The following is a 13371-nucleotide window of genomic DNA, read 5'->3' on the forward strand; positions in this document are numbered from 1 at the left end:
TCTGGTACTGTATACATCAGACCCACAAAATACTGTGCCTACAGTCCTAACAGAATTCCAAAAGATTTCTGGTCTCAGAATTAATTTGACTACAAGTGTGCTCTTTCCAGTGAATTCTCAAGCACACAATATTAGATTTGACACCTTCCCTTTTATCATTGCAGATTAGTTCAAATATCTAGGGCTAAACATCACAAGTAAACAAAAAGCTCTTTATCAACAAAATTTTGCTGTCTGTATGGAAAAAATCAAGCAAGACTTGCATAGATGGTCAACCCTTCATCTCACTTTAGAATATCCTCCCTAAGCTTCTCTTTTTATTTCAAAATATTCCAATATACATCAATAAATCGTTCTTTAAGAAATTACATTCGACCATAACCACATTTATTTGGAATTCAAAACATCCACGTATCCAAAGAGCGACCCTACATAGGCCAAAGGCAGAAGGTGGCATGGCTCTGCCTAACTTTCAATTTTACTACTGGGCAGCAAACATACAACATATAAAAACCTGGACATTGACACAAATACAGTTAGGTCCATAAATAATTGAACCCCTGAAATGAAGGGATTGTGTTAAAATAATGCTTTAGTTGCCTCACATTTTTATGCAATCGTTTTGTTCACCCCACAGAATTAAAGCTGAAAGTCTGCACTTCAACTGCATCTGAGTTGTTTCATTTAAAATTAATTGTGGTAATGTACAGAACCAAAATTAGAAAAAAGTTGTCTCTGTCCAAATATTTATGGACCTAACTGTAGATGAACATATGCAGGCTTGGTCTGCAATAGAAATAGAATCCTGCAGTTCATCTTTATATTCCTTGCTTTGCGCCCCAATAAATGCAAATTATCGCCAATATACTAATAACCCAATAGTGCTTCACTCACTCAGAATATGGAACCAATGTAGGAAACATTTTAAGATAGAGAATCTTTTATCGGTGGCACCACTGCATGAGAACCACCTTTTTCAACCATAACCATCGCAAACATATGCAGTTTTTAATGTCTGGAAAACATTTGGGATTAAATCATTTAGAGATCTGTACGTAGACAACGTCTTTGCATCCTATGAACAATTACATTCTAAATGTAACTTTCCAGTAACACATTTCTTTCACTATCTTCAAATTACAAACTTTGTTAAACAGAACCTGCCCAATTTTCCTCATCTCCCACCTCCCTCTATGCGGGAAAAATACTCATCAGTTTCAAGGACTTAGACAGAATCTCTGCAATATATAAAACCATTTTACAGTCCCTCCCTTTCAAAGATCCAAGAGGACAATGGGAAAAGGATCTCTCCCTCAACATATCAGAAAAGGAGTGGAAGGTAGCAATGCAGAGAATTCACTTGAGCTCCATATGTGCAAAATATACAATTATTCAACTAAAAATTATATATCGAGCACATCTGTCTCACTTAAAATTATCCAAAATGTTTCCAGGGCAAGATCCAATTTGCGAACGCTGAAATCAAGTTCCAGCCTCACTGGGTCGCATGTTCTGGGCCTGCACCAAACTAACATCATTTTGGACCAAGATTTTTAAATGCCTTTAAGACATCCTTGGTGTCACAATCCCTCCTAATCCACTAACAGCTGTGTTTGGTGTACTTCCAGAGGGGCTTAAAGTGGAGAAAGACAAACAAACTGTAATTGCCTTTACTACACTATTGGCATGTAGACTTATCTTGCTCAACTGGAAGAATCCTAACTCTCCCCTTTTAAGTCAATGGGCAACTGATGTTATATATTATTTGAAATTGGAAAAAATAAAATTCTCACTTAGAGGATCTATGCAGAAATTTTTCCAAACCTGGCAGGATCTAATCAATAACATTTTAGAATAAGCTTATAAAGCACTGAGGAAGCAGATTATCTCCCTTTTTTTTTCTCCATTTATATATATTCACTTATTACTCTATCTATTTGCTTATTTTTACTAGGTTTAAATGTTATTCTGCTGGCCATGCTCTCTTTCTCAGTGGTGGGGGTTGATTTGTTTTCAATCCTTTTCTTGTAAAATTGATGTATTTGTATGGAATGTTGTGTGATTTCAATAAAATCAATAAAAAATAAAAAAAATAAATAAATAAACTTGATGCGTTAGGATTAAAACTCAAAACGGAGGTAAGGAATTTAGGGGTAACTATTGACTCTGACCTGAATTTTAAATCACATATTAATCAGATTATTAGGACAGCATTTTTCCACTTAAGAAATATAGCAAAAGTTAGACCCCTTATAACATTGCAAGATGTTGAGAAATTAATCCATGTTTTTGTTTTAAGTCGACTAGATTACTGCAACGCCCTCCTCTCAGGACTACCCAAAAAAGACATTAATCGATTGCAACTAGTGCAGAATGAAGCTGCTAGAATCTTAACTAGGAAAAGAAAATCCAAGCACATCTCTCCAGTTTTAATGTCACTTCATTGGTTACCTGTGTCATTTAGAATTTACTTTAAAATCCTGCTTATAGTTTACAAAGCTTTAAATAATCTTGCTCCATCTTATATTTCGGAATGTCTCAGACCTTACACTCCAAATCGTAACCTTAGATCTTCAAATGAGTGTTTTCTTAGAATTACAATAGCTAAACTTAAAAGAAATGGTGAGGCGGCCTTGTGCTCTTATGCACCTAACATCTGGAATAGCTTGCCAATAGGAATTCGCCAGGCTAATACAGTGGAGCACTTTAAAACACTGCTAAAAACACATTATTTTAACATGGCTTTCTCAAAACTTCATCTTAGTTTAATCCTGATGCTCTGTATATTCAATTAATTATCATGATTATTCATGGTGGCTCCAAAATCCGTACTAACCCCTACTTTCTCTTCTGTTCTTTTTCTGGGTTTCTGGGGTGGTGACCTGCGCCACAACCACCTGATCAAAGCACTGTGATGTCCCTACATTGATGGATTAAAGGCCAGAAGTCCACATGACCGTCATCATCAAGTTCTTCCATGAGAACCAAAAATGCAATGAGAACTGATTGAGGTCATTTATGTTCGGTAGAATGCCTAGAGGGGGCTGGGCGGTCTCGTGGCTTGGAACCCCTGCAGATTTAATTTTTTTCTCCAGCCGAGTTTTTTTTTCTTTTTTCTGTCCTCCCTGGCCATCGGATCTTACTTTTTTTTCTATGTTAATTAGTGTTCCCTTATTCTAATTTTTATTTATTTTGTCTTTACTCTCTTTCTTCATCATGTAAAGCACTTTGAGCTGCATTATTTGTATGAAAATGTTCTATATAAATAAATGTTGTTGTTGTTGTAATTATTCTGTCCCCAAATGCCATTATTAGTGAGGCTTTTCTCCTAAGACCCAGTCCGTACGGAGCGTGCATCGCCCTACTGGTTGTAGTGAACATGGACAGATAGTTTTACTCACCAAGAAAGTCAAGGCTGAGAGTTCGTATACTGTAATATAGTTTTCTGGCAAGAAGTCATACAAGTATTAGGATGTGAAAGACCATTGACAACTTGAAGGTAAAAGGACGATAATTTCCTTAACCTAAAATACAATATGGCGGAAGTAAAGACTAAAGCAGCACCAATAGCAAAAAGGGAGTTAGGGACATACCAATATGTATTAATTAAATAGGGGGTGGGGGTAGGAATGTACCAAACAGTCTAATAACAATATTATCACAGGCTGCTGTAGCAGCACACTCCCCATCTGGTATTGTCAGATAGCACCATTAATCTTGAATATTAACATTACAATTTTTTTTTCTTTTCTATAACAAGTCTGTAACATAGTAGGAATCCATCCTTGGGAACCTGAAAAAACAAGAGAACAGCCACAATCAACAATAAACTTTAAATGAGTTCTCAGATTCAATAGTCACTAGTAAAAACTTCTTATAAACTGAAGATGGTGGAGATTCAGGTTACATTCAGGTAACATCAGCTGTGGTAGGACTGAATTGGTCTTTCTGATGAAGTAACATTACAACCTTGGTGACTGGTCTGAAGAAGGTCTTAACAGTCCCATCTCTGGCAGTCTTCACTTCAACCTTGAGGACCCTTCCGTCATCACTGGGCATGGTCTTTACAATGAGACCCATGGGACAATCAATCTGATGAGCTTGGTGATCCTTCAGTAAGACCAAATCCCCTTCTTGAATCTTAGGCATTTGTACTTGCCATTTTCTGCGGTGTCAAATAAACGAGACATCACACTGATAAAGGGTTGGGGCAGCCACCCGTATAATATGGTATCCTGGCTGCTAAGTTGTTTCTTCGAAATACAGAACACCGTAGTGCATAATACAGAGTCCAAACAAGACTGACACATAGGGGAAACAGTTAGACTTTTATAGGGGGAGACAGGAAGTGAGGTCGTATGGGTCTGGCTCAGGATCATCGGCCATTGGTTCAAGCCCAGAGGTGACATCACAGGGGCCGGAGCCGGTAAGGTCTTCTTCCATTGGCTCGGTCCCGGAAGTGACGTCATGAGAGCCAGGTGAGATCTCCCGGGAATGGTCTACAGGCAAGGGAAAAAGAGAGTCAGTGCACTCTGCCACGTCCCGGCATGCCTCAGAACTTCCTTCCCTCGAGCCCTTTAGCTGCCTCCCATGCACACGTGTGTGACAGCGGTCTTGTAAAAGGTTCAGATACTCCTTTCTCCATCTTTTCCAGAAGCATTTGGCAAGTTGTTGTACACGTCTCCACTTGCTTTTGTGAAGGTTGTGGCTGTCAAAGACTCCATGTGGAGTTGGAATAACCCCAATTTTCTGTGTCAAAAGGACAGCTGAGGTCAGAATTAACGGGAGGCTCTGGATTTGAAGGAACTGGGCTTAAAGATCTTGAATTAATTATCGCTGTCACTGCAGTGGGTTCTTTCCTGAACTGTGTGAGCATACCGATAAGGTTGTTAGTTAGGTTTGGACTTTTTAAAAGTACATTGTTGAGAGATAGGCCTCTGTATTGTGTACTCGAATCAAAGACCACTCTAATTTGTCCTGGCTTGCGAGGATGGCATACACTAAAGGATGAAAGACACCAGCATTCTTCAACCTTCCCTCAATAGTGGAGCTGGTTTGGCATGATTGTTATCCAGTATTTTTTGCATGAATGCTATGAAGTGCTCTTTCATCTCTGGTCGGTTCTTCAGTGTTCTCTTTAGTGAAGCAAATCTTGGCACCGCTTGCTCACGATTATTTGGAAGAATGGGTCTTGGATTGTGGAAGGGTAATGGAGCTAACCAACTGTTAGAACTATCTTTATAGAATTCCTGGTCCATGATTTTGATGAAGTCCTTATCTTCAACAGAAGGAGCTACCTTATTGTTGTCACTGGTAGTCTGGAAAACTGTATGAGTGGGGTCGTCTTCAGGCATAACCATACTGAGCTCTTGTGTGTTATCAAGCATCTTTGTGTGAAGATTAGGTCTCTCTTTCATGAAATAGTGACATGGGCATTGCTTGACGTAAGAGACATGCCTCCTTCCAATCACACTTGTCTTGTAAGAATGGATGCTGCAAGGTCTGTGTGTTTTATTTATGCAGACATATCCCCCAATGACCCAACCTAAATCAAGTCTCTGGGCATAATGGAAATCATTAGGGCCATTACACTGTTGACGTACCTTATGGACTCTTAGAATATCTCTGCCCAGTAAAAGCACGATGTTAGCATCCTTGTCAAGAGGTGGGATACATCTGGCTATATGCTTCACTTGGTAACTGATCACATTCACTCAGCGTAGGAAGTGGAAACTGTGCGTTCCCTCACACCGCTTCCACAATAAAACCATCCACTCTTCTTCCTGTAGCATTCACCAGGCCTGCACATGTGCCTAGAGTATAGGGTGAAGAGTTCCCCTTTATATTGAACAGGTCAAAGAATTCTGGATTTGCAAGTGAACGATTGCTCTGTTCATGTAAAATAGCATACATTTTAATGGCCTTCTCTGGTTGCTCCTTGTGGAACACCTTAAGACATATTTTGGCACAGGATTTTCCACAAAGTCCTTCTCCACATACCTTGGTACATTTAGATGATACTGGCCTTGGCACTTGTTCAGAGCTCTCCCCGCCATGCCTGGAGATGGGGATAGACCTCTTGGGAATCTGGATGGAGAGCAGTAACATGCTGGTTGTTGCCACACTCAAGAGCATTGAATAGTGGCCTTACATTCTCTGGCAAAGTGCTCCAATGAAGTACAACACCTGTAGCAGATTTCATGCCTTCGAAGAAATTCCTTGTGCTCTTGCATGGGGTTTTCTCTGAAAGCACAACACTTCTTTAGGGGGTGCATTTTTTATGTATAGGGCAGTAGTGGTTGGGATTGTCAACTTTCTCTTCTGTCACATTCTTGCTGGCAGTTGAGGTGTTGTCTGAGATTCCTGTCTTACGAACGGAAATAGTGCCCCTTAAGTCCTTATATCTAGCACTCAAGTTCTCATACCTTGCTGTTGTTGAGCTTGGCATGTGTGCTTCATTCACTGAGAAGCTTGGATCATTTTTGGCCTTGGCAATTTGTCTAACAAATTTTGAGACAAAGGAGAAAGGTGGGAAAGAGACTTGATGCTGCTGCTTGTACTTGGAACCCGCCAAAGTCCACTTCTCTTGAAGATGGTATAGCAGTTTTGCCACCAAGGGGTTAACACCATGAGCAGTATCTAAATAATTGAGACTGGGTAGATGTGGATCTGTTTTAGCAATTTCTTTTTTTTTAATATTGTTATTTTATTAATTTTCATTGTAATCATTCCATACAAACAGATCAATTTATAACCCAACAAATTTGAAAACAAATCAAACCCCACCCCTGAGAAGGAGAGCTTAGCTAAAGGAAAATTTCTTTAAGCTTTTTAATAAGGCAACATTAGACAAAAGAAGGGGAGAAGTAAATATCTATATAAATAAGAGATGGAGAAGGGAGTTAAATGCAATAATAGTTATTTCTCTTATTCTAAAATAATATTGATTAAATCCTGCCATGTTTTGAAAAAATTTTGTACAGATCCTCTAACTGAAAATTTGATTTTTTCCAATTTCAAATAATATAAAACATCGGTTTCCCAATGACTTATAAGAGGAGAATTAGGATTCTTCCAATTTAACAAAATAAGTCTGCGTGCCAAGAGTGTAGTGAATGCAATCACCGTTTGCTTGTCCTTCTCCAATTCCAGTCCATCTGGAAGGACACCAAACACAGCTGTTAATGGGTTAGGAGGGATTGTGATACCAAGGCTGTCTGAGAGGCACTTAAAAATTTTTGTCCAAAATGATGTTAGTTTGGTGCAGGCCCAGAACATGTGACCCAGTGAGGCAGGAGCTTGGTTGCAGCGCTCGCAGGTTGGATCCTGGCCTGGAAACATTTTGGACAGTTTTAAGCGAGACAGATGAGCTCGATATATAATTTTTATTTGAATAATTCTATGCTTTGCGCATATAGAACTCGAGTGAATTCTCTGCTTTGCTACCTTCCACTCCTTTTCTGATATATTGATTAAGAGATCTTCTTCCCAATGTCCTCTTGGGTCTTTGAAAGGTAGGGACTCTAATAAGATTTTATATATTGCGGAAATAGTGTTTGTTTCCTCGGAATTGAGCAGTATTTTTTCCAGCATTGTGGAGGGTGCAAGGTGGGGGAAATCGGGCAATTTCTGTTTAACAAAATTTCTAATTTGAAGATAGTAAAAGAAATGTGTAGCTGGGAGGTTAAATTTTGAACATAATTGTTCAAAAGATGTAAATATGTTGTCTATATAAAGATCTCTGAGCATTTTAATCCCAAAACTTTTCCAGGTATTAAAAACTGGATATACTTGCGAAGGTTGAAAGAGGTGGTTCCCTTGCAGAGGTGCCACTGATAAAAGATTTTCCATCTTAAAATGCTTCCTAATTTGGTTCCATATTCTGAGTGAGTAAAGCACAATTGGGTTATTAGTATATTTGCGATAACTTTCATTTATTGGAGAGCAGAGCAGGGAATATAAAGAAGTACTACAGGATTTTACTTCTATTGCAGACCAAGCCTGGGTATGTGCATTTATTTGTGTCCAGGTTTTTATGGCTTGTATGTTTGCTGCCCAGTAATAAAACTGAAAATTAGGTAAAGCCATGCCACCTTCTGCCTGAGGTCTTTGTAGGGTCGCTCTTCGGATACGTGGGTGTTTTGAGTTCCAAATGAATGAGGTTATTGTTGAATCTAACTGTTTAAAAAACGATTTATTGATATATATTGAAATGTTTTGAAATAAAAAGAGAAGTTTAGGAAGGATATTCATCTTAACAATGTTAATTCTTCCGGCTAGAGTGAGATGAAGGGTTGACCATCTATGTAAGTCTTGCTTAATTTTTTCCATACAGATGCCAAAATTTTGTTGATAAAGAGCTTTATGTTTACTTGTGATATTTACCCCTAGGTATTTAAACTGATCTGCTATGGTAAAAGGTAGGGTGTCTAATCTAATATTATATGCTTGTGAGTTCACTGGAAAGAGTATACTTTTATTCAGATTAATTCTAAGACCAGATATCTTTTGAAATTCTGTTAGTGCTGTTAAAACAGCAGGGGCAGTGTTTTCTGGGTCCGATATATATAAGACCATATCATCTGCATATAGAGAAGTTTTCTGTTCCAGTCCTTCTCTGACAATCCCCTTTATCTGATAAGAATTTCGGCAGCGAACCACCAGTGGTTCAATAGCGATTGCAAACAGCAGTGGCGACAAGGGACATCCTTGTCTGGTACCACGTTCTAGTTTAAAGTAGTCTGAGCAAATTTTATTAATACAAACTGAAGCTTCTGGACTGGTATACAGTAGTTTGATCCAAGCACAAATATTCGGGCCAAACCCAAATTTCTCCAGTGCAGTGAAAAGGTAATTCCATTCGATCATGTCAAATGCCTTTTCTGCGTCTAATGATAGTAATATCTCTGGGGTGTTTGATTTTGCTGGTGAATATATAACATTAAACAAGCGTCGGAGATTTGAAGATAGATGTCGGCCTTTAATAAATCCAGTTTGATCTTGTGATATTACCGAGGGCAGCACTTTCTCCATCCTTCTAGCTAGGATTTTTGAGAGTATCTTAACATCATTATTCAGGAGTGAAATTGGTCTATATGATGCACATTGTAACAAGTCCTTATTTTGTTTAGGAAAGACGGTGATTAATGCTTGTCGAAATGTTTGAGGTAGTATTTGGTGGTCTTTAGCTTCTGTAAATGTTACCAATAAGAGTGGAGCTAGCTGAGTGGAGAATTTCTTATAAAACTCTACGGGGTAACCATCAGGGCCTGATGATTTCCCGCTTTGTAGTGACTTTATAGCGTCTAGTAATTCTGTTAGCGTTAGAGGTTTATCCAGTTCCTCAGCACTTAAAGCATCTATTTGTGGTATTTGTAAATTATCCAGAAATGCATTAGATTGCGTGTTGTCTTCTTTGGGCTCAGTGGAATATAAAGACTTATAGTAATCTCTAAATGTGTGCATTATTTTATTATGGTCGATGATTTCTTCTCCGTTCTTGTTGGTGATTACTGGTATTGCATTATGAACTTCTTGTTTATGAATTTGTTGAGCTAAAAGCTTATTAGCTTTTTCTGCGTGTTCATAGTAATGCTGTCTAGACTTATAAATAAGTTGTTCAGTTTCTTTAGTTGTTAAGATGTTAAGTTCTGTATGCAGGGCCTGCCTTTTCCTGTGAAGAGCTTCACTTGGACGCCTGGCTTGTTCTTCATCTATTCTAGTAATTTCATTTCTTAGCTCTGACACTTTCTTGGTTTCTAATTTATTTCTATGGGAAAGATATGAAATAATCTGGCCTCTTAAGAAGGCCTTTAGAGTTTCCCAGAGTGTTCCTGCAGAAACCTCTGTGGACGTGTTTGTCTCTAGGAAGAAGCTGATTTGTTTGGATATAAATTCTGTGCAGTTCTCGTCTGCCAATAAAAGAGGGTTAAGACGCCATCTGCGAGGTGAGTATGAGGGGTTTATTGATTTTAGCTCCAAGACTAGAGGGGCATGGTCAGAGATAACAATTGTGTCATATTTGCATGATTTAATTGTAGGCAGGAAATGATTATCTATAAAAAAATAATCAATTCTTGAGTAGCTATAATGCACTGGTGAGTAGAACGAATATGTTCTTGAGTTTGGGTTAAGAAACCTCCAGGGGTCTGATAAGTTGTGATCATTTAAAAACTGTGTAATTATCTTTGCAGTATTAGATGTCGTCCCCCCTGTCACAGGAGTCCTATCTAAGAGTGGATTTAAAACACAATTAAAGTCCCCAGCCATTATAATTTTATGAGTGTTCACATTGGGAATGGATGCAAATAGATTTTGCATGAATTCCTTATCATCAACATTGGGTGCATAAACATTTATCAAAATCATTTTACTGTTATATAAGTTGCCCATGACCATCACATATCTCCCTTCAGGGTCCGACACTACCTCTGATGCTACAAATGGAACTGTTCTATGTATGAGAATTCCCACCCCTCTAGTTTTCTTTATAAAGCTAGAATGGAACATTTGGCCAGTCCAGTCTTTTTGTAATCTGAACTGATCCTTGGTTAGTAAGTGGGTCTCCTGTAGAAACACTATTTTAGCGTTTAAGCCTGTTAGGTGAGAGCATACTTTCTTTCTCTTTAATTCGTGATTCAGGCCTTTAACATTCCAGCTCACAAAGTTAACTGTCCCATCATGGAGACATTGGTTCTGAGTTTTTAATGTCATTTATAGTTTTAATTGGTAATATGGCAGTTTTAATCTTAGTTTCAAGATTCCCCATGAGTTGTTGCATTTTAGCCTGTTGTTGCATTGATATTTATAATTATAAGGATTACAAGAATAGATTAGATATAACCTGCTCTCCTTCTCTCCCCCCTTTATGCCCCCACCCCCCCATTTTGCCTCCCCACATGAGGCTAGATCCCACTTCGCGATGTTCCAGTCCTCTGACATACGAAGAGACAGAGCACGTCCAAAACAAAACAAACCCCACCCTGCAGCGGCGTTACAGAATTAAAACAGAGATATCTTTTACAGTTAAATCCTTAATACTATCTGCCGAAAATGTTCTCATTAACAATATTTAAGCTTGAAATAATCTTCAGCGCTTTTAAGTTAAGATATTAAGATTTAAAAAAAAAAAACAACCCTGGGAATGATTTTAAAAACTAGTCCAGGATAAACCTGGTAATTCCTACTGTAATAGTATAATGGTAATTATATAAATAGTAGAACAAGCAATAAACCAAGGGTATGAAGTTAAACAGTCTACTTTAAGGTATAGTAAAATAAAAAATAAATAAATAATAATAAAAAAAAAGATAAATAAATAATAATAAAAAAATAATAAATAAAACGAATCCTACTTTAATCACTTCCACATTTTCACACTCACGTCTATAACTCTATAACTCTAATTAAAACATAAACATATAACATATAACATATAAAGTCCAGATAAAAAGAAAAAAAAAAAAAAGAAAATAAGGGATGTATAATTATAATACCAGTCTCTTTAAACATGGATCCAGCGATCAGATCATAGGTCCTTCCCGTGCCTTGATAGAATACGGCTCTTTAATTTTAATTAACTTTCAAAAAAGTGTCGGAAACAGCTTCTTTAATTCTTTTTCAGCTTCTTCTTTGCTGAAGAAAATATAATGTCGATCTTGAACTTCCACTTTCAGTTTGGCAGGATACAAGAGGCTGTATTTGATATCGGCTTCCCGTAGAATCCTTTTAATGTCGATGTAGGATCTGCGTTTTGCAGCTGTTGATGGTGAGAAGTCGGGAAAAATACGAATAAGATTATTTTCGAATATAATCTCTTGCTTGTGTCTGAGAAGTGCCATCACATCAAGCTTACATCTTAGTCGTTCGAAGCGGACAATAAAAGACCTAGGTTTAAAGGCGCTTGGTATCTTTGTGCGATAAGCCGTGGCTATCTCATTGTATACCCTCAATTCTTATATTATTTCTTCTGCACCCATCCTCCAGGGCTGCAAGTCTGTCTCCAAGTTTTTTGCATTCCGAGTTCGCAGCTGTGGCTTTTTCATCAGCGTTAGATGCCAGTTGGTCCGCTGTTTCCACTCGAGCCGTGAGTCCCTGCTTAACGTCTTCCAGCTGATCTGAAACATCATTAATATGATCATCAAGCCTTTTCAGTTTGGCATTAGTTTCTTCAATGTGTTCCACTAATTTCTCCAACATGCCTTTAAAGTTCACGTCGAAACGTTTAAATAGACGCGTTTCCTTATCTTTGTTATCCTTCTTGAGCTCAATGGCCACCTTCTTAAGATCATTTGTGTTATCTTTCTTAAGCTCCTTCATGGCCGTAACCATGGCAGTTGACTGTGTAGCGATCATCTCCTTCAGTTCGGACAGTTCGCTTCGGCTTTCGTGCTCCGCAAGTGAAAATGCAGCTCCTGTTACAGGCTCGCGATGAGTAGATGAGAGCATGTCCTGCAGAGCCCTTTCTAGTCTCGAATGATCCTCAGAAATTGGCGATCCCTCGCGACCTGTATCACTTGCGCCTTCGCTCCCATTTTCACTCTCGACTGGAGACGATACAATGGAGCGGGGTCCCAGGATTTCTGCGCACTTTTCTGCCTGTTCCAGGTCAGTCTCCGTGAGGCCATACCTTACACTTGCACTCAGGCCAGAAGTCTGTCCGGACTTTGATGCAGCTTTAAGTTTCTTTTCCGGTTCCTTCTGACTTTTCTTCTTGTTACTCATGCTTGTATATTGTAGTGGAAGTTCCTTGGTCGGGTTAAATACAGGATACCTCTAAATAATATGAAATACGTGGGAAAATAAAGCCGCTGCTAGCGGAGCTCTGCTTCAGACGTCCATCTCCTATAAACGGACGAAAACCCTGTTTTAGCAATTTCAACTTCAAGAAGAAGGTCACTAAGTTCCAAAAGCTTGCGGTCATCCTTGTTGGACAGTTTAGGGAAGCCCTGTAGTCTTTTGAATAAGGAAAGCTCAATGACTTCAGAGCTTCCATATGTTTGGTTTAATCTCTCCCAGACAAGGGTGAGGCCTGTGGATGGATTGTTTACATGGACATTTTTAAGTCTTTTGGCATATTCTGTCAATTGGGGCCCAAGCCATCTCACCAGTAGATCTAGTTCTTCCATAGGTGAGATGTCTAAGTTGTGGATTGCTGTCTTAAATGTGGATCTCCATTTCCTATAGTTTTCTGGGCAGTCGTCGAACCTTGTGAGACCAGAATTGATGAGTTCTTGGCGGATTATGTACCTTGCAAAGTCCGATATTTCAGCTCTTTCAGATTTCATGCCCACAGGTATTCCTTGCACATTACTGTAGCTGATGGCATCAGGTGAATCATGCTTAGGTACTAGTGGGGTAAATGGAGTTACA

This window comes from Erpetoichthys calabaricus, chromosome 10 (genome assembly GCF_900747795.2).
Source record: "Erpetoichthys calabaricus chromosome 10, fErpCal1.3, whole genome shotgun sequence".
Taxonomy (NCBI): domain Eukaryota; kingdom Metazoa; phylum Chordata; class Cladistia; order Polypteriformes; family Polypteridae; genus Erpetoichthys; species Erpetoichthys calabaricus.